The 20,236-nt window shown below is 44.6% G+C and overlaps 1 protein-coding gene across 4 annotated transcripts in view; it reads left to right on the top strand.

Annotated features, from left to right (window-relative positions):
• Positions 1 to 12,114: 12,114 nt before the first annotated feature.
• The window catches only part of GRB10 (growth factor receptor bound protein 10), a 147,492-nt gene continuing 139,370 nt past the window's right edge, over positions 12,115 to 20,236 (top strand). For 2 of the 4 annotated variants that reach the window (XR_009963260.1, XM_062610913.1), the window contains exon 1: positions 12,115 to 12,307. The gene's annotated coding sequence lies outside the window, so the exon portion shown is untranslated. Of the gene's footprint in view, positions 12,325 to 20,236 lie in introns of all 4 variants that reach the window. The other 2 variants (XM_062610914.1, XM_062610918.1) reach the window with 2 other exon arrangements.

Raw genomic sequence — 20,236 nt, 5'->3', positions numbered from 1 at the left:
ATTTTGAAAAAATGCTGCTGCTCACTGCTGTTATCCCAGCATCCAGAAGCAGCTGAAATTCCAGCCAGACCTTTATGGGGCAGAGCTGACGAACCAAAGCCAGAACATGCTCCCTTGAAGAGGAGCAAAGATAACTTTTGCCATTTGTTCCAGCTGTTCTGCCAAGTCACCCACATACCCTCAGCACTACCGAGTTAATCTGAACTGCAGTCTAGCACAGACATCACAAAAGCTAGTCACTCCCACAACTGGAGGCTAATGAAACAGAAACAGGTATTGTAATTGTCTAATTGACACTGCCTTGCCTTTTTCCTTGTACACATGTTGAACAAGAGGATCAGGGAGAAAATTGCTGCAGTAATTAGCAAACATAGCATAAATATTTATAAAGGAAACTCCAGGTCAAATGGATTTTTAATTTTTTATTTAGAGTTATTTAGATGTAAATGTATTTCCTTAATTGGACTTTAAGAAGGGCACTCACATGTTTCCTTTTGAGCATTTCTAATATAATCATCACTTAGGCAATTAGGCCACTTGCTAAGCCACAAATCTTATCTTTCATATGGGTGAGTCATAAATAAGGACTGAGTCACAAATAGACCAGACAGACAAATGGTGGCAGGAAGGAAATAAGATTGGCTGTGAATATATTTAGGCTGGAAACTAGAAGATGGCTGCAGACTACCTGAGCAGTGCTATTCTGATAGTTTTCTAATTGGGAAGACCTGAAGGGAGAGAAGTAGCTTAAATTGCTTTATCCTTTGGCTTGAAAAGCTCATGAAAGGGACTGTACACCAAGTAGGAGAATTTCTTAAGACTGAATTAGACAGTAGGAGTCCTCAATTATTCAGAGTTTATGCCTGCCACGACTACCTGCAATTAGGCTGTTAGTGGATGACTTACCTAAGTTGTCCCAGCCAGTTCTGTTGTTATCAGTGGTCCTTAGGACTCATATACATCAGGGACAGATTGCACAGACAGATACAACTATGCCAGTGTCATCATACATTCAAGGCTCTACTTAACGAAGAATCTAGTGATTGCATTGTGAGTCTGCAGCAGTGCAGCTATGTTGCAAAACCCTCTCATTAAAGAAAGTGAGAACAACTTGACTTCTTATGATTGCACTCAAGGTCAAGTTCAATTATGGGGTATTCAGTGATGGGGTGCACCTAATAAGATGCAGATCAGCTAATAGCTCTATCAGCTAATGAAATGTTTGACCAGCACAATGGCTTTCTGTCATGCAAGCAGAGTACCCAGGAGTTGCTGTAATACAAACATTGGGACTGAGGATGTTGGGCTACCCTTTACTGGCTTCTGTATTTTTCCAAGGAGAAAGGGAGACTGGGATTTTTGCTCATCACAGAAGACAATTTGCTTATTTCCACTTACTTCCAAAGTCCCATGTCCATCAAAGCATGAGTTTCACTGCGCCTTCCAGTTCCATATCAGCCCTGTTCTGCACCATCACCCTCTTCTTTAAATGTGATCCTTGCTTTCCTGTGACATGGTGTAACTCAAAAATGTGCTTTTAATCAATCCCTAGAGCATGGATATACACCCTGTACCATATGCACCAAATCATGTGTTTTTAACAGTACACTCAGGGCACACTCTGCTCTCTCTTGCTCCCTTCCCCACATGCTCTTTGGTCTGTGTCCTATCATACGATAGAGGTACTGGTGTTTCCCAGAAATATTCATGCTTGGTTATGCAGCAGAAATGCGTATGACATGATGCTGAAATTATATAGCTATGTATGATTATCATGGGATACCGATGCCTGCATTTTCTTACGATGAGGGCTGTGTTCCCCAGTCAGAGCTCTACTCATCTGAATGAAATGATCCTTTGACTTCAAACATCAGGACTATCTGAGCGCAAGGTTTAGTACTAGTATTTTAGGGTTAGTCAGTGCTTGTTTTCTGCAAACTTACAACTAGGTAGTGTTTTACTTTCCTGGAGAAATAATTCTATTTCTTCTTGTTTCTTAGCATTTGGTCAGTCCACACATGGCAATAGAAAGATGCCCTACCTCATTGCCTCAATGTGTGGGAAGGTTTTAAGTAGACAAATACTATAAAGACCTCAAGTTCAGTTTCCTAGAAATAAAGAATAATTAAAATATTAGTATTTAAGTGTAAAATCTAAATATACACCTTAATATAAAAGCATTAGTATATAAGCAATCAAAATAAAAAGTGACTTTTAACTATACAATATCTGTTGCAGAGTTTAGAGATGATGAAATCAAGTCTGACTTCAACTTGCACTTTGACCTCACTGGGACAAGAATTGCATCCTAGTATATAATACATCCTGCTTTCTTGAGAAGTAGTCTGTCAGGGTAAGAGTGTCAGAACTGAAATACATTCAGATCAATACATTTAATTAAATTCTATAAATCAAAACACCTCTTTTGTAAGTAAATCGTACTTGTTCTTTATATCCTAACTTTCTGAACTGCTAGTTGAAAAAAGGGATTTGCTTCTCCAGAAATTAGTATTTTTTGTCTCCTAGGTGGTTTGCCACTGATTCAGCTTTCTTTTTCTCATTTGCTAACCTACATGGTGAAGGTCATTCTAAAATGATTTCTGTTTTAAAAGAGTCAATTTTTAAAGATCCCTGCAAAATCACTCTTCCATAAGTATGAAATAAAACCTCTGTGAGCTGAATCCCTGCTTCAAATCATGCTAAAGTTCCCAAACTTACCTAAGTGCTATTGTGAGCTCTGCAAATCATGCCATGTATTTCACACAATATGAAGATAATATTTTGCTGATAGATGTTTTTCTAGCTCCACTTCTACAGAGTTTATACCCACTTAAGATCTGCTGTTGCTGATATTCACTGTAATTTACAGCAGAGTTGTCTGCTGTGTGCCCGATGTTGCTCATGCTTGAGGGTTTTGTTTTCGACCTCATTGCGTATAAAATAAGGTCTGAGAAGTATGCTAGCTTTCTCCCACTCTCAAATTAACTTATTTATACTGCCCCCCAACATTTGGGCTGGAATTCTTCATATTTCAATATCATGACTGTATTGGTTACTGTATCAGTGTAATAAGTAGGAAAATCTCCCTGCTTTTTCCATTTAAAAAATGCCTCTTTCATTGCCGAAGAGTTTTCTTGGCCCTGACTAGGGAAGCATACTGACTGCCTGTTTGTGGAGAGTTTCACCATCTCAGCAGGTTCCCTGTATCCAGCCGTGCTGCAGGGTATAACGCCTAGCTGGTATTCTTATTCAGAAACTGAGTTGTTCTACTTTAAACAAGTGCTTAACTTGTCCAAGAGGTGTTTTGCGTTGGCAAGCAGTTTCAGGAGTAGCTGAATACTCCCCATGTATGGGGTGAGCCTGCACAGCACAACCCAGGACTGAGCCACTCTGGTCCTGCTACGTACTTTCTTCTGTGACTTGTGAAAGTCTCTTTCAGCCAATGGCTTGCCTCTGCCTCTAATTAGTATCCCTTAACTTCATGTGCTTGGGTGCCAAGCTGATGGCAGAATTGCTGGGATTTTAGAGGTGCAGATTTTTCTTCAGCTGGAAAATGCAGTCTCTCGGAAAACTGTGAGCATGGGAATGGTGTAAACCTAACTTCCACATCCATCAGTTCCCCCACATTCTAAAGCAGAGAAAACCTACTCACTGTGCTACCAGGGCACTATGAAATTTGTTACTGTTTGTAAAAGACAGCAGGTTTCTCAGATCAATACTGCTACTGAAGTACAAAGTAATAGTACTTCTCGAGGAGAAAGAGGATTGCCTTTTGAGATGCCATCTGCTCCTGGCCTGGCTCCAATTGCTTCCTAGTGAGTAATCTGAAGGCAATTTTTTAGAATCAATTTGGTATTGCATTTTCACAATATGACATATGTAGCTCCAGGTCTTAAAGAGGGAGGAACAATCCACCAGTAGTCTGCCTCCCACTGTAGGAGCAAATGCTCTGAATTAGAGGAGAGTAATTAGACAGATTCATTGATTTGCTGTAAATATCCCTGTTGCATCGTCACCCCATTGTGGTTCACAGAATAGAGCCTTTTTTTTTCATATATATGGCATTTTCTAAATGATCTCATCCCTGAGGCATGGGTGAAATAAAGGTCAGTTCAAATGTTTCCCAAACAATAACCAGTGTAAGAGAATCACCAAATCTTCAAGGGGAGGAGGGAGAACCTACAAAGCCATCAATGTAAGGCCAGAAATGTTTTCTGTCATCTTAGAACAAGGGCTGTGTGGAACGGAACCGTGAGGTGGGCCAGAGCTCACAGAGGAGTCATGTTCCTGCTTCAGGGGAGCCCCCTTTTAACCATCCAGCAACATGGTTCAATCTTCATAGGGCAGTGTGTGTTAAAAAGGTGCTGGGTGAAGGAGAAGGAATGGATCTTGCCTGGTAGGTGTAATTGTCCTGAAAGTCTTTCCCGCAAAGACATTTTCTGTTCACTTTCACTAATCTTTTTGAGGTCCAAATGGCTAATGGTATTAGACAAAATGCACCTTTGCACTACTAAGTTTAGAAAAACAGGATAAATCATAGCTAATTCTTAGACCATCAGTGACAAGGTTGCCTACCCCAAAGTTCCAGCATTGGGTGGTGAGAAGTTCTTGAGGAGCACCAGTGGATCTTCTCTCAGCTACTGTAGTAGCTCCTGGGAGACTCCCTTAGACTTCTCACTGGCTGTCGACCTACAGTACTGCTGAAAATGAACATATGGGCTACTGTGTTGTACCACATCTCTGGTTTTCCACTTCACATCTGATAAAGCATCAGGAGAAAACAATTAAGAACAACTTTATCTTAGTAACTTTAATTACATTCTTTGATAGCTAAATGAACAATCCCCCCAAATTTACTTCTCAAGAATGTTACAAATCACACTAAGAATACATGCAGATTATTTGCATACATCTGACAATCACGAAAAGGATGCCCTTTGACAAAGAACAGCCTTCATAGTTTTGAGAGGAGAGGAGATCTGTGTTTTGTCAGGGCAGCAACTACAAGGCAGTCCTTTCTGGTTTGAAATATTGCTCTCTTAACAAAGGATGTATATCACAAGGAACAATTTGTCCTCCAAGTTTTCCTTTATAATAAAGATACAGTAAATGCCTGCTTCTGGCCAGACAATCTGAAGTGCAAGTCCCATCCAGATTTGCAAATGAGGAATGTGGCCTCTGCTGACAGAGGCATTCTCTGGGCACACCCACCAGATTCAGCCTAGCACAGATACTGGGATAAGATGACAGATCTGGCAATTTTCTTCTTACAATTGCATTAGATGACCCAGGCTAGGTGGAGAAAATGTAGTTTAAAATCTCTGCTTTGCTTCCCAAAGAAATTGACCCTCTCCCTAGGCTGGGTGATATTTTAGCATGAGATTCTTTCAGTTCATCTTTTTTAAATAGCTTTGCATTAAATTATTAACTGAGAAGAACAGGAAGAGTTAAGACAGTTCGTAACAGTAACTAGTTAAACTTTCTTACCTTGCAGAGTCAAAGTCAGGTCTCTCCTGTCCTAGAAGGGTGCACTAATTGCTAAACCTCAGGCTCACTCTCATGATTTCCTTGTCTGCTTAAATATTTTTCCAAACAAAAGGAAATCATTTAGGCAGGTGAATGACTTCCTACTCCTTTTTTTATAGATGAATAAGTAGACAAGACTTTTTGAAAATATAATTTTAAATCACTGCAGACACAACTTGTATTTTAATGCAAGTTCTCAATATTCTGTGTAAGCAGCCTACCCACTGTGCACTATGGATGGAGCAAGGGAATCTCTTCCCGCTAGCTGATTTCTCAGAAAGGCTTTGCTTAATTAGCTAAGGAGAGTTTGCAAAAGATAACAATTTTATGACAAGGGATTAATTTAGATGATAATGCAGTGTATGCTTGTTTTGGTTAGGTGATTTGTTTTGTAATTCCTGCACCAGGAAAGCAACTATGACTTCCTTTGGAAATAGCAGTCTGAATACAAGAAGCCCAGTCCAGACTTCAGTTGACTATTAGACATCTACATTTTGCTCATTTAGAGCCACACAATGGGAATGCTCTCAAAACTTTGCACTGGCCTGCACCAGAGGGTGATGTGAGACATGAACTGGCTGCTGCAGAGCAGTGATGCCTGCAGGACACAGGGAGAACCTGCCTAATGCACGCCTCAGCTCCACATCCTTAGCCTATAAGCCAACACAAGGCATATTGATACCTTGCAAGGCTGTATTGTACAGAGGCACATTTTAATTCAGAGGAAGTTGGGATCAGCACACAGCTCAGTGCACAAACTGAGGGAAGATCTGGTTTGGGTCCAGCACAGCTAGATTCCGTGTCTTTCTCTCAGCTTGGTAAAATCTACTTCTGTGCAATCCCTTCTTGTTTACATCACTGAAATGTTTCTGATTTTTGGATGGCATTAGCTTGATGATCCTGGTAGAGCAGCAATAAAATATGCTCCTAAAAGCTTCAGCCTGCAGGGCAAATTATGGCACTGAAGGTTTTCTTTCTGTCTTTATTCTTATTTTAACCCCCCTTCCCCAGGAACCATGAAAAGACTCAAGATGAAACCATAGTTGTGATAAGCTCCATAAGAGCTTTGCCACTGACTATAGTGTGGCTGGATTTCATTTTGAGTCTCAAGTTCTCATTGCATTCTCTCCTCCTCTGTGGCAAAGCTGTCAATGAACACTACATGTTTTGAATAAATCCCGATTTCTCATGTCAAAAATGAGAATATATAGTATAGCTTGAACTGAATCTCCTCCTATTGCAGTATAATTTTGAATTTTTCTTCCCATCTAGTGTTATCTGGCATCCTACTTGAAAACTTATTATGCATCTGGAAAGCAGCTGACTTTGATTTGAAAAAAGTGAAACACTTTTAACATGTCATTTCACTTAACATCTTTGATATCCAAAAGTACCCATTTTCTTTATCACTTTATCGAAACTGAGAGAATGCAGCAATTTACAGTTATTAATGTTGAATCAGTCAATGTGTTAATTGTGGGGCTAACACTGGGAACAGATGTGTTTTTGTAGAAGGGTGGGCTGAATGTATTCGTCTTTTTAACTCTGTTTCTGTTTGGATGATCAGTATATCTTAAAATTCCCTTCTCTCTACCACCTTGTGTAACTGCTCTATTTTGTACAGCCCAGAAAGAGCACATCTCTCTCACTGGAGCTTAGGGCTCCATCTCAAATTGCAAGATGTCCCTGACTATTGAGCCTTTTGAAAAAGCTGTAAATAGAGATATAACTTACCTAGCAACAAAAAGTAAATCCCCACAATGAAGTCTATTAACACAGTGAGTTTATTCAGTTATGGTGATGCCATAGCTCTTCTTTTTCTGTTGCTAGTCTTTCAGAGACTGACGGGAGAAAAAGTCTTTTCTATACTCAGCTAACGTTAAGAAATCCTCTTCGTAACAACTGGGCAGGGGGTGAACTATCTAAACTCTTGATGGAGTTTTTTCTGTGTCAGATGAAAAACAGAATTGAGTGAATACTGGGGGAAAACATGTAAAGTTTTGAAAATGTCAGTCTTTTGGTGAATATTGAAATACACGCTGTATCCTTTAGTTCATACAGCTATATTTAGTGAATGTTTTTATAAACATGTTTAGTTCAGAGCTTTCCTTTCCCCTTTCAGCTTTCAACCTCCACCATACAGTGACAAAATAAGTACAATGAAAAAAAAGGATGCAGATGAAAAGGAAGGAGAATGTGTGTGTGTCTGTGTGTGTGTGCGTGTGTCCCCATTTTAACATTAAAAAGACTTATTTTGTTCTGGATAACTTTTAAAAAGATTTGCAGCATTTGCTTCAACTATAGTAAAAACAACAGAAATAATAACTTCGAGTTGGTTTTGTTCCAGACTAAGTCTTATTAAAATTCTTATGTGCCAGAAGGCTTCCTGTCTATTAAAGGTGAAAAGCCTTATCCATGACAAGAGAAACTTACCACCATTTTAAAGGTTGGTCAGCATTTCTGCCTGTATACCTACTAGGTAACAATGACCATGTTGACCCTTTTTTGTTTGCTGAAGTCTTTTATCAGTGTATTCTGCTGGTTAAAGATGATGCTCGGTGCTGACTTTCATTGAACACTTTCATGAGAGTGCCTTTGAGAATGAAAGCAGTGGCCAGATTCTGATCTCTCCTCTTCAGATCTTCTGCTCTGGGATTTTCATTTCCTAAATCAACAGAATAGAAAAGAAAATTATGCCCTTTTCCAGAATAGATGTGAAATCTAAGAATATTTCCAAAGAAAACTTCATAACTACTAGGCAGTTTTCATTAGTCAATTTAATAAAACATTAAAATGACCTTTTTCTCTCTTGGCTCTAACTGAATTGTAGAGCTCAGTGTCCTTTGGATGAGTTCCAAAAAACAAAGTCACCCTGCAGAGTTCATGTCTCTGTGGAAAGCAAACCAAGTCCACTGTACTTGAAGTCCAACAGCCATTTATTATTAGGTCTTGAGTCTTAAATGTAGTGCTAAATAGAGAATGTCCATATTCTGCTTGTATTTCAGACCTGTTTCTGAAGACTTAAAATGATAAACTTATATTAATATAAGTTTTCTGAGGAGTATAAATTGTAACGAGTGCATTTTCTGGGCTTTATTTTGAAAGCAGTAAATTGAAGAATAAATTCACATCCTAAATCCAGTTGTACTACATGCTCTGAGCTTGGTAGCTGGGAGGTAGCAATACCCTTTTCATCTCAGAGGGGACTGCCACCCTGCCCCTCTTTTCCCCTCGTGCCCTCAATCCTCCTGAGCGTGGCTGGGGGTTCTTATTAGTTCTTCTATCAGGGGTCCATGGAATCAGTCTTCTCTAACCCGAACCTTAACGATGACAAAGAAAAAGAAAACAGGGATTTGGGACAAACTTCTGAGCACAAGCCCTGGCCCTGAGGGCACTGAGGCTTTGTGCGCTGATGTTTGCCTTTACTTGTTGGACTGTCCTTGAGCAGAAATAATGTTTATGCACTCAGAGAATGTTATTGCCTTCATTATTTCTGTCTGTTTTTTCTTGCAGAAAATATTTATTTTTTTTTTCCTTTGAAAAAATATTGGCATTTTAGGCTGCTATTTTCATGACCTGGCACACTACAGGGCTTTTTCAGAGATTCATTAGTTGAGGGAAAAGAAGACACCTTCCATAAGTACATCCTTCACTGCCATTACTGAAAGGATGCATTGCTACTCTACATGTAACGGTTCTAATGGTGCTATTTTGGATAAACAACTTTATGACAGTACAGTTTTGTCTTGAATGACACAGCTGTAGTCTAGGAAACTAAACATATCTTTCCTAGTGTTTTTATTTGTCAGAGGAGTATTTTCAATACTCGTGTGTATCTGTTTTTTCTAACCCACCACAAAATGAAAAATATTATACTATCAAGGCTTGGGCAGTATGTATTTTTGTATGCATTAGAAAGAAATCTAAGTACAGACACATGCTTAAAAAATAATCCAATTGAACATTTTATCATTGTCAAAGGCATTTGTAGAGGAATCCATCAACTCTTCTGATTTCCATACAAGTCAATTTACTGACTTAAAAATGTAACACTAATGGCCTTCAGTGTACACACTGTAATACTTTAAAATAATGTGCATGGCAAACGGATATGTTCTCATCCATTAATAATTTAAAAGTTAATTTTAGGTACTTACTCAATATGATTAACTGATGGATCAGCAGTCTTATGTAGCGAAACAGTGAGCACACTTAAAGGAAGAGCATGCTGGAAGACAGCCAAGTGGCTGCCTGTGCGATGGTACAGAAATACCTGGGTTTTACCTCTCCAGGTTTCCTTCAGGATCAGATACAGCACATCATGGCTGTAAGGGTGGCCTCTGTTTTTGAGATAAAATGTGCTAAGTGCCTCTGAGGTTGAGGTAGCACATAGACTTATGGGGAAGAAAGGGGATGTTTTGGAAGGAGGGAATCACTGTGGCCGGTTGGATCTGCAGGGCCGACCCAGTTATATAACTTCTCCCCTTTCACTTCTTGAGCTTTGAGGACACCCTGTAACGCCAGGCTGTAAATTGATATTCCAGGGTGGAAATACTACGGATGACAAAGTATAACTGTTTCATTGCGCAGCTGAAGAATGTGCCGGGGCAAATAGCATTCAACAGTCTATGTAGAAGAGGCGTGTGTCAAAGCCCGTGGCAGCAGGCTCTGTGAAAGCAGCAAGAACTGGACATCTATTGCACAAACCCTGGTCAAATCACACAGGTACATATATGGCTACAAAAAGCCAAAGGCTCTCACTTCACAAGGAACCACATGGAGCAGACAAGCAGTAACGGATACAAGTTGTACTGAGAGAGGTTTCATCTTGATATAAGAAAGAGGTTTCTTATGAGAACAATCATCCACTGGCACAACCTCCCCAGGGACATGAAGGAGTCCCCATCATTGAGGGCTTTCAAGTTGCAACAGGACAGGGTGCCATATAACCTCATCTTGGCTCCTTTTCCCATGAAAGGTTGGACCTGATGATATTCAGAAGTGCCTTCTAACCTGGGCTGCCCTATCATCCTACTATCTGTATGTGCAGAAAGTTTATTATGTCAGCACATGGGGCTGTGATGCCAGCCATGCTGGTCCTGAGATCAGACCTGGTAGTCAGTGCTTCCTTACCTCTGGAGTAATCTCGGGCAGGAATCTGATATGACCTGTCCTGACCTTTTCACTAGGTAGTAACCTGGACAGGAGCCTTCTGTAGTAGCAGAGAGGAGGCAGCTTCTCCTCTGGTGAGGTACCAGCACTCTGAAACTGGACCCCAAAACCACACAATCAGGGTGACTGATGGCTTACATCAAGTCAGGGTAGACCAGCCTGATAGTGGGGAGACAAGGGTGAACTGAGAGCTGAGAAGTGATAGAGCACGGAGCCACCTCCTAAGGGGCCAGGCTGGAATGGGATTGGGACCGGTGCTAGTGGTGCTGACAGGCTGAAGAGCAATGCAATGCATTGCATCAAGAGGAGATGGCCGAGTAAAGCTTTGTGCTAGGGAGAGGCCGGGCAGCCGGCAGCATGAGGCGGGCGAGCAGTGAGCGGGCAGCAGAGTGGCACGTGTGTCCGAGAGGCTGAGGTGACACACACACAAGGGAACCAGAGAGAGAATCTGAGGAGTCAAACAGGGAGAGCAAGTGGTGAGAACAAAGTGAGATCAGAGCAGGCTGGAAACACGGGGATGGAGAGGGCGGCTGATAACAAAAACATTCCTTTAAATACAGTGAAGAAGAGCCACGGAGGAAGAAAGAGCAAGAGCAAGCAAGGTTTCATGTTACATTTCAAAATATATTCGGCTCGGGCGCTCAGCCACAAAGCTCCCATTAGCGTACAGGCATCTGTCTTGGGAGGAAAAGCCCAGAGATTTCTCCCACTTCTCCCTGGCCTTGATTTCCTTTTATAGTGCTGACCACTTCTTACGAGAGGTGTTACTGCGTCTGGTGAACCGAACATCCCGGAGCACGGTGCCTTGCGTTGAAGCCTACACAGTAGCTCTCAGGGAAGCGTGCATCTCCGCTTCTCCTAAAAGAGCTTTTTCGCAGTCCGAGTTACTTGCAAGCTGCTTGCAAGTAGGATTGCTTGGAGCTTGGGTAAAGCTCTGCTGACCCTCGGGGTGACATCCCACAGGTCCGCCTGCACACAAGTTAGAAGCGGCAGGCTGCAGGAGTGCTGCCGGCACCGGGATCGGGGCACATGAGGGTGTTTGGCAGCATGGAGCAGCTCCCTGCACAGCCAGACAGCACGGTGCTGTCTGGGCGCAGGCGGGAGGGGACCCGGGGCCTTTCTCTCGGCAGCGCTGTGGGGAAAAGGGGTAGGGCAGCGCGGGGCGATGGGGGAAAGTTCGCAGATGCCGCGAGTGCTCTGTTGGCTTTAAGGGGAACACAGTGTCCCCCCCCACTCCAAACCAAGCCACGCACGGGTGCTACCAGCAAGCTCCGCACCAGCCCCGCTCCCGCCCAGCGCCCCACCGGGACTCCCGACTGCCCCCTGCCCTCACCGGGGCGGCGGCGAGGAGCGGGCTGGGGCTGCGGCTGCGTGCGGCGGGGGCGGGCACGGGGCGGGAGCTGGGCGGGGCGCGGGGCGCCGCCGGGAGTCAGCTGGGCGCGAGTGGAGAGTGCGGCGGTAGCGGGGCGCCGTTAGCATCGGGAGCCGGTGGCGGAGGCAATCAGTCAGTCAGCGGCAGGAGCAGCGGCGGGGGGCGGGCAGAAGTTTTCTCCGCAGATCCGTCCCGCAGCGCCGGGTCCCTTTGCGGAGGCGCGAGCGGCCCCGTCCGGTGTGTTTTCTTTTGGGGTTTGTTGGTGTTCGCTTGCTCAATTCTTTCTTTCTTTTTTTTTTTTCCCTTAATTTTAAAATTTCATTATTTATATTATTTATTTATTTTTCTCGTTACTTCTGAGGCGCGTGGCTCCGAGAGCTTGCCCTCCTCCGCCCGTGCTCCTCCTCCCCGCCGCCTGGAGGACACCCCCATCCCTTCTCTCTCCTTCCCCACCCGCGCTCCCAGCCCCGCCGTGCACGACCCTTCCCCCGACCCCCTGCTCCCGCACGAAACTTGGCGGGTGCCCGTCGCCCCTCGGGGGGGGGGGGGGGTGCCGGCCGGTCGGGCGCCCAGCAGGTAAAGGGCTGGAGGGCAGCGAGGGACGCGCTGCGGGGGGAGGCGGCGGCGGCTGCCCCGGGGGAGCTGCGTCGGGGGGAGGCCGGGCTGGGGTGGGGTGGGTGAGGGCTCGGCGGCTCCTCGGTGGCGGAGGCCGGTGGGAGGAGGAGGAGGAGAGCAAACTTCCTTTTCCTGGGGACGCCGGCGAGCCCCCCCCCCCCCCCAACTTCGCTGTGCCGTGCCCGCTGGGAGCGTCCACCGCACCTCCCGCCGGCAGGAGGGCAGCCCCCGTGGCCGGGCGGGGAGCGGGCGGCGGCTGGTGGCCGCGGGGCGCGGGTCTTTAGTCCGGCGCGGACCTTCCGCGCCTCGTTTTGTTTGCTCGCCCGCTTCGTGCTTCTCTCCAGCGGCGCCGGGAGTCGGGCTTTCCCGTCTTGCGCCGGGGGTGGGTAGACCTGGCGCGCCAAGTGGTGCTGTTGCTGCCCCAACTCCCCGCGCCCGTGTCTCCCCGTCCCCCCGGGCTCAGTGTTGGCGGGAGGGCAGTTTGCAGAAGGCCACCCCGGAGTGCTGCCACCATCCTGCTCGACCGGCGTGCGGGTGTGCGCCGGAGCCGTGCCCGGCAGCCCCCCAGTAGCCCCGAGAGGGTGGTGAGGACCGGGTGTCTCCTGCCTGTGCTCCCCGCCGGGGCGAGCCGCGCACGCACGGGTCTCTCATTGTATAACTGTGGTACTGCAAGCTGGGGCTGAAACTGTGGCATCTTTATGCGAACAGTTTGCAGTTAATTGGTTTGGCAGATGAACTCCGGCAAAATCCTCTTGCCCGCTTCTGCTGCTTAAGTGCCAGCGCACTCCCCTCCTCCTCTTCCCCCTTTTCCCCCTGCTTCCCTTTGAAGCGTCGCATAACTCTGTATTGCCAGCAGTATGGAAAGTGCTGATTCAGCAGCCCGGAGCCCCACTCCATCTGAAGTGGTGGTCTGCCTGAAATGTTCCCATTTGTTGAAATGGGAACATGTGTTGCTGGTATGTCAAAGCAGCATTGATCAGGTTTTCTGAAACAGCCCTGAAGAATGTGGTTTGCTTTTCCCTTTGCTAAAGAAGAATGAATTAGGGGTTGTGTGGAAGTGAGAGGGGGATCGGAGGGATGTGGGTAGCTACCACCTTAAGTTGTGCTGCTGAGGGGCAGCTGAAATTGTGCTGCCTCATAGAGGTGCTGAGCAGTTGCTTGTTTTAACAGAGATTTTATAGGACATGTAGCAGTGATGCGTTAACGCTCCCAACTCAAGCTATTCCTGTGTCTAGAGACTCGTTGTACTTAAAGCTCTTGAAAAGGTGCAGAGAAGGGCAACAAGGCTAATCCTAGGATTAAAAGGAGCGAGTTATGAGGACAGGTTAAAAAACCCACCACAAACACATGGAGATTAGAAAACCTGCACAGAAAAAAAAAAGGAAAAATGCTTGAGACTTTAAATAGCTGCTCTGGCTGTGCTTTGTGATCATTTTGGGGCTCGGGAAGGGTGCAGGGGTCAGCAGGATGCTCTCACCATGCAGTGTTAGCCTTCCTGGAGGGCTTACCTCACTGTGCAGTAGGAGAGGGAGAGCTGTGCCAGAGCTATATTCCTCTGGGCATCTGTGTACAGTTATGATAGTATCGAGGCTGCTTGGGTTTTCTTTCTCCAAATCCAAACTCTTTAAAATTCAGCACAATGTAGAGCAAACAGCGAAGCGTGGAGAGCACTGTTTGGTAGCCTTACTGCAAGCGGTAAGCTGACAGAGCAGGAGACCCTGACACTTGCCTCCAGTGATCATTTTACCGTGTTATCCTCTGATTTATTTTCTTCACTTGGACTTTATTTGTTCTTTAAGTAGGTCTTGTTTGCCCTGGCCACATATTAAAGATCTTGTGGTACTTCCATGGTTTTCCTTGGTTTTGTTAATCAAAATATCCCCTCCCTTACCGCTGTGTGAGTTGGCTTTCATCCTCAGATACAGCCACACCTGGATTTCAATAGCATGTTCCAGTGTGGGTTTTTTTTTATTGGGTAGTCCAAAAGCACTGCCCAAATGTGAAATGGATCTCTGCGTTTCAGTTCTGCTTAAAGCATGTACTGTGCGCTCCGTGAATAAGGCAAATATTTGCAGCCCTCTATCTTGTGAGTGCTTAAACGGCTCCAGCAGGAATTGTCACAAAGGTTTTTATAGGAATCTTTGGCTACATTCTCCGCTGCGCTTGGGGTGTAAATGGGCAAAAAGTATCTGGATCTCTCTGTCGAAGGGATCCTTCCAAGACAGGGAGTTCCCAGCTGGCAGAGGAAAGGCATAGCTGGGTCATGTGCTGTTTCTGCCTGCACCAGGAGTGTGTTGCACTGGGAGTTTGTTTTCTGACAGCACCGAACTAGCAGATGTCCCCCTGGACTGTGCGGCCCTGGCAGCTTCCCTGTGCGTGCATGGCAGTGGCAGCAGGCTGGCTGGGGGGTCCTGGGTGGTGTCGCATGGGGTGGGACTGTGCTGTCACTCCTCTCCTCCCTTCTGCTGTCCCCCTCTACGTGCTGCAGTGGAGGTTTGTGGTGATGAGGTTGAAGGAGGCCAAGTTTCTAGGTAAAACTTTGGCTTAGACCAGCTGAGCTCTGTCTTGGGAAGTGTGTGTGCTGGGAATGTGCACTTAGGTGCTTTGTCAGACACCTGGGAGCTGGGGGGACAGGAAGAGGCAAATGGTTGCCTTTTGATGACCGTCTTTAGGATGTACTGAAGTATTTGTTCGTTGGAGCATGTCACTGTTTGCAGCAAACAGTTGTGCAGAAATCTTACCTGGTCCTGCTGGGCTTTTTACTCTAGACCTCTGTGTGAACTTCACTAGTGGGGCCAAGGGAAAAGTTTTTCTTACTTATAAGCCAGCATTTCTGTCCAAACTAAGCCTAAGGAAGCCTACTTTTCTTTGGATCTGTCTCAGCTGTAAGGATATTGATGCCAGTTCACAGTGCAATGTTCCTTGTGTGTGCCCCACCTGGCCCAGTGTTTTCACAAACGAGGATGATAGCTCTTGAGACCTCTGCCTCTGTCAGGCTTGCATGGAGCTTGCCAGCTGGCTTGGCTACAGTGTGATTGCATAAGCCTCCCTGTGTAGGAAAGCAGGCTAAGAAGTTAGGATTGTTTTTCTTGGAAGCTGGACCTGCTCCTGGGCATGTCCAAAACATACCGGTTGTGACTCTTCACCTAGGGAAATCTAGGAATGGAGGTCCTTCTCCTAAAAGGTGAAACTCCACAATCTTGTTAGGAATTATGAGGAATGAGGTTGCTGAGGGATCCTTTTATAAGCACTGAACTTACAGGTTTGCTATTCTTGCACTGCCTGCTGGTCAGGAGAGCACTTTGCAGCCTAAGCTTGGATGTGGCAAAGGAGTCTTGTTTCCTATCGGTTTTTCTCCCAAACTGGTGGTTGTTATGAAACATACTGTCAAGTAAACAGATGTCACCTCATTGACTTTTCTTTCTTTTTACTTGTTGAGCTGTGCACTTCTGAACTAGTCCCTTGCCAGGTCTTTCCTGTTCTCGTGCCATCTGTTGAATTGGATGATCTTTTTGGACAGCAGTTTTCCCACTAGCTCAATATGGCTCCTCTTGCGTTGTGGATACAAGAGGACTATCCAAGGAAGCCAGATTCCACTATGAGTGCAGCATAAAAGAAAACTGTTGATCAGTATGGGGCATCCTGTCTACAAACAGACTGCTAATATCTTCAGTGGTGAAACAACCAGAATAGCCTCCCTTTATAAGATCTGGTTGGATGTATTCTGCAGTCACTTTGTTGGCATGCTTTATTCCCCTGGGTACTGACTCTTCAGCAGATACCTGATGTGAGAGACAGACAGGTGATACATTTTTCATATGTTCATCTGAAAGGAGTGGCGTTTATGGCAGCTTTTGGATTTATAATGTGCATAGGAGTACTGAAGAGCGAAGGATTCATGAAGTGAGTTGCCACCAGAGCCAAGTTATCCTGAAACTCTTTAAGAGATCTTCCCATTAACACTGGTGAGCATTCATTGCCTGAACATTGATCTCCCTTCTTGCTTTCCAAGGGTCTTCAGGTTGCAGATGTATCAGTTCATGCAGATTATTGGAACTGAAGGCATTGCAGGTTCAAGCCTGCTTTAGAGTAGTGCCCTTGTACAGTTCTGTCTTTCCTGGTCTCTGTAACAGGAAATGATCAGTGATTTCTGTTTAATGGAGGGGAGCCATTGCTGCCAATGAACTTGAAAATGTGTTGGAAAACACTCATGAAAGCACGAGGTTTTGACACAGTGAGTCACCTTCTGTTAGGAGAAGGCAGCAGTGGCTATGCAGCTGCTTGGGTTTTTCCAGTCCAATGGCCCATAGTGGTAGGGACCAGAGACTCGGGTGTGGGTTGAACAGAAGTATAGACAGGGTGAATCACATGGGTTCTTCAAAACCCGACACTAATGCTGATTTACAAGCCCAGAGAGCTTTTAGTGAAAACTGCTAATTGCATCCCAGTTAGTTAACCCCAGGGGAGATGCAGACTTACTGCCCCTGAATGGCTACAGCAAAAGCTGGCCATCACAGAGACTGGTTGTTCTCACTGGGTGATCTTTTTAACAGAGAAGGAGACCTTCTCCAGCGGCATGGATAATACAGCATGTGACTAATACTGTAAATTAGTGTGAGGGACCTTTTCCTTACTTTCAGAAACCTTTGATAAGTCATTTTGGTAAGTTATTATATCTTTGATATCAAATGATAACTTTGGAGATAGGAAAATGTGTAGTTCTCTGATGTATGTTTTGAAAATTACAGGTTATATCAAGTTTGTAGATTGCTAGACTAGATCTGGCATAATCTAGGCACATGGCATGAAAGTCTGCCTCACTGATACTGAGGGAGGTGAAATGTGTCTTTTAGAGCTCTTCGCAGCTTTAAAGGCTGCTAGCTTTGAGATTATGCTGGTTCAGGTATGATGGGGATTTTTGCTAGGCTTCTTTGCTCGAATAGTTTTACGACTTCTTGGAGAAAGAATCAGCAGTGAGGAATTTCTGTTTTACCATCTAGAAACACACTGCTTATTTGTCCCCAAAGTGTGAATCAGAGAGGAGGTGAGGGGAGTTGTAAGTCTAAATTATACTGCACAGTGTATTTCTGGAAAGAGCTTTGGGCCTTTGGTGGTAGTCATGGTTCTTGGTGCAAAGATGATGCGTGCCCTACAAGAGCTTGCTAGGAACACCACGACTGTCTCTTCTTGCAGACGGACACTGTAGAGTATCTGAGAAAGAAACCCAGTGTCTTATTCCTGTTGTATTCTTTTGTTGGACTCCAGGGGAAGACCACAAGAGGTTTTCCCATTATCTTACCCCCCTGCTGCTAAGCTGTCATCCTTAGGCCAACAACAACAAGTTGAACAGCTATGTTGATCTTAACGCCTAACAGTTGCATTAATGATTACAGTATTAACTATCAGTTGTGTTGCTCCAGCAGTACTATTCAAACAATGTATTTCTTAGTGAGTCTGTTTCAGCTTTTTTGGAGGCCAAACCCAAGGAACATGGGCAAATTCCAAAAAGGCAGTTTTATACAGGCAGATCATGATGAATGGGGTAATTGTAAACACATGTTTTGTTAAACCACTAGTAAACCAGCCTCTGATTCTTACCAGCCTCCATCAGTGCCAGCTTCTACTAGTTCTCAACAGGACAAAAATAGGAAATGACTTTCCTGGCAGGCAAACCATAGAGGAAATGCCATGCCATCCTGTTGGAATAAGCCTATAGCCCAGTGGGAAGGAACTGGCCTGCAGAGCAGCAGTGGGGATGTCTGCATTTGTTCACAAAAAAGCCTTCAGAGTGTGGTCCTTGCATTCCCTTCACGCTTACTGCTGCAGAATTTGTGTCAACAGAAATCTGAGAAACTGATTGGCTGCTGTGATGCTGAGCCTGTGGTTGCTGAAGGCTGCAGAGGAGTAAGGGTGGATAATGCTCCATGAGACCAGTATCATTCTTCCATTATGCATCCCTGGTGAGAAAAATCAATAAGCAGGGAGGATCTTTATGTCCATAAGGTCTTCATGGTGGAGATGAGCTCTTGATGAACACTTGGAAACTTATTTCAGTGCCTGGGATCTAAATTCTGACTTTCTGGTGACTTGATCAAGTGGCTGCATCTCTGCCCTGGCTCATGTTGTTGGTTTGTAGCACAGCCTAGGCTTTCAGCAGTTGTTTTTTTCCTTTTTTTTTCTTTTAGTTTTATTTCTAGGTCATCTTCAAGTGCTAATTTTGGTTTTGAAACCATAGGGAAGGGAATCCTTGAAATATCACCCAAATCTCATTCACTGCAGGTGCTCCTGTTACAGAACATTTTGACCCTGAAACGTATTCTTGGTCAGGAAAGTGCAACCAGGCTGTGTGTCTGTGCATGCTTCATGTGTTTGTAGAGTGCTTCAGATGTCAAAACTAACTGGCAGCAAAGATTTGGATGCTTTCTGAAAGGACAAACTGTTAGAAAACTTTACCAGGTCTTGATTTTAACAGAGGATGATAGGACAAGATAGTGGTATGTTAGAATGGATTAGAGCAGATGTTTTAAGAGCTGAAATAAAAATGGGGAAGCGTGGGGGCTTTCTGTTACTGTTTTCTTTTTTTTGTTGTTTGTTTGTTTGCTTTTTTATCAATTTCCCCCCCTTGCTGCCTCCCCTCACCCCTCCCTTTTTTCTTTCTTTTCCATGATGTTCATCTACTAGGCACAGATTAAGATAGGAGAATGTTCCCTCTCCTTAAACAGGAGTTGGGAGAGGGGGTGAGAAGGACTGGGGGAAGGTAAAATCTGTAGGTTGGTCTTGCTTAGTGTACTGTTAAAGCTCTGAGAATCCTTGGAAAGGAATGAGGAGCTTTTATTATACCAGAGCACAAGTGTGGAATTAAACTTCAAGGAGCTGGAAGAGCTAAAAATTCAGAAGCTTGTGATATTTTTGTGTTGTGCCAAAGCCTTTCTTAAAAGGCTTGCTTTCCCTTCTGGCTCAAATGTATTCAGGTCCATTTAGGAGAATGTTAAGGGAGAAATATGTATTGCAAGGCCATTGATTCTTCCTGAATTAATGTCGTGTGGGTGATCATTCTTCATTCTAATAGCTGCTCGTGCTGACATCACCCGAGATGTCAGGGGATTATGTCAGAATTCAAGCCTTGATATTTTGCAGAACAATGGCTCAAGTGCTGGCAGATGCTTTCTCGGTGGGTCAGGTTGCTTTTGTTTTTCCTGTCCAGCTCTAACAGTGATGTTCCAATTACTGTACATGGTCACAGCAAGGAATGTAGTAAACAATTTCCGAGAGAATTATACCTGTGCAGCACAATTGTGAGGACAAAGTGCTACTTGCCCCTAGCTCTTATGTTAGAGGTGGATTTGCCATCAGCATCCATCGCCCAGACAGAATACATGCATTTTTAAGACTTTATAAAAAAGCTCACCAGCTTTAACCATAAGCTTTCTTTTGTGTTGTGATAAAATATTTCATTCCAGGAATCCTGAAGTCCAAAAAGTTGAGGCTAAAATTGTTTGGGTTTTGTGGTAGATTTTTTTTTTTTTTCTTTTTCTGGAGATAGTTGTTTGT

The sequence above is a fragment of the Pezoporus occidentalis genome, unplaced genomic scaffold, assembly GCF_034315485.1.
Source record: "Pezoporus occidentalis ecotype Australia unplaced genomic scaffold, CSIRO_AGI_Poc_V1 ctg15, whole genome shotgun sequence".
NCBI lineage: Eukaryota > Metazoa > Chordata > Aves > Psittaciformes > Psittacidae > Pezoporus > Pezoporus occidentalis.
The sequence above is the reverse complement of the archived record's forward strand: the minus strand, read 5'-3'. Positions and strand labels throughout refer to the sequence as shown.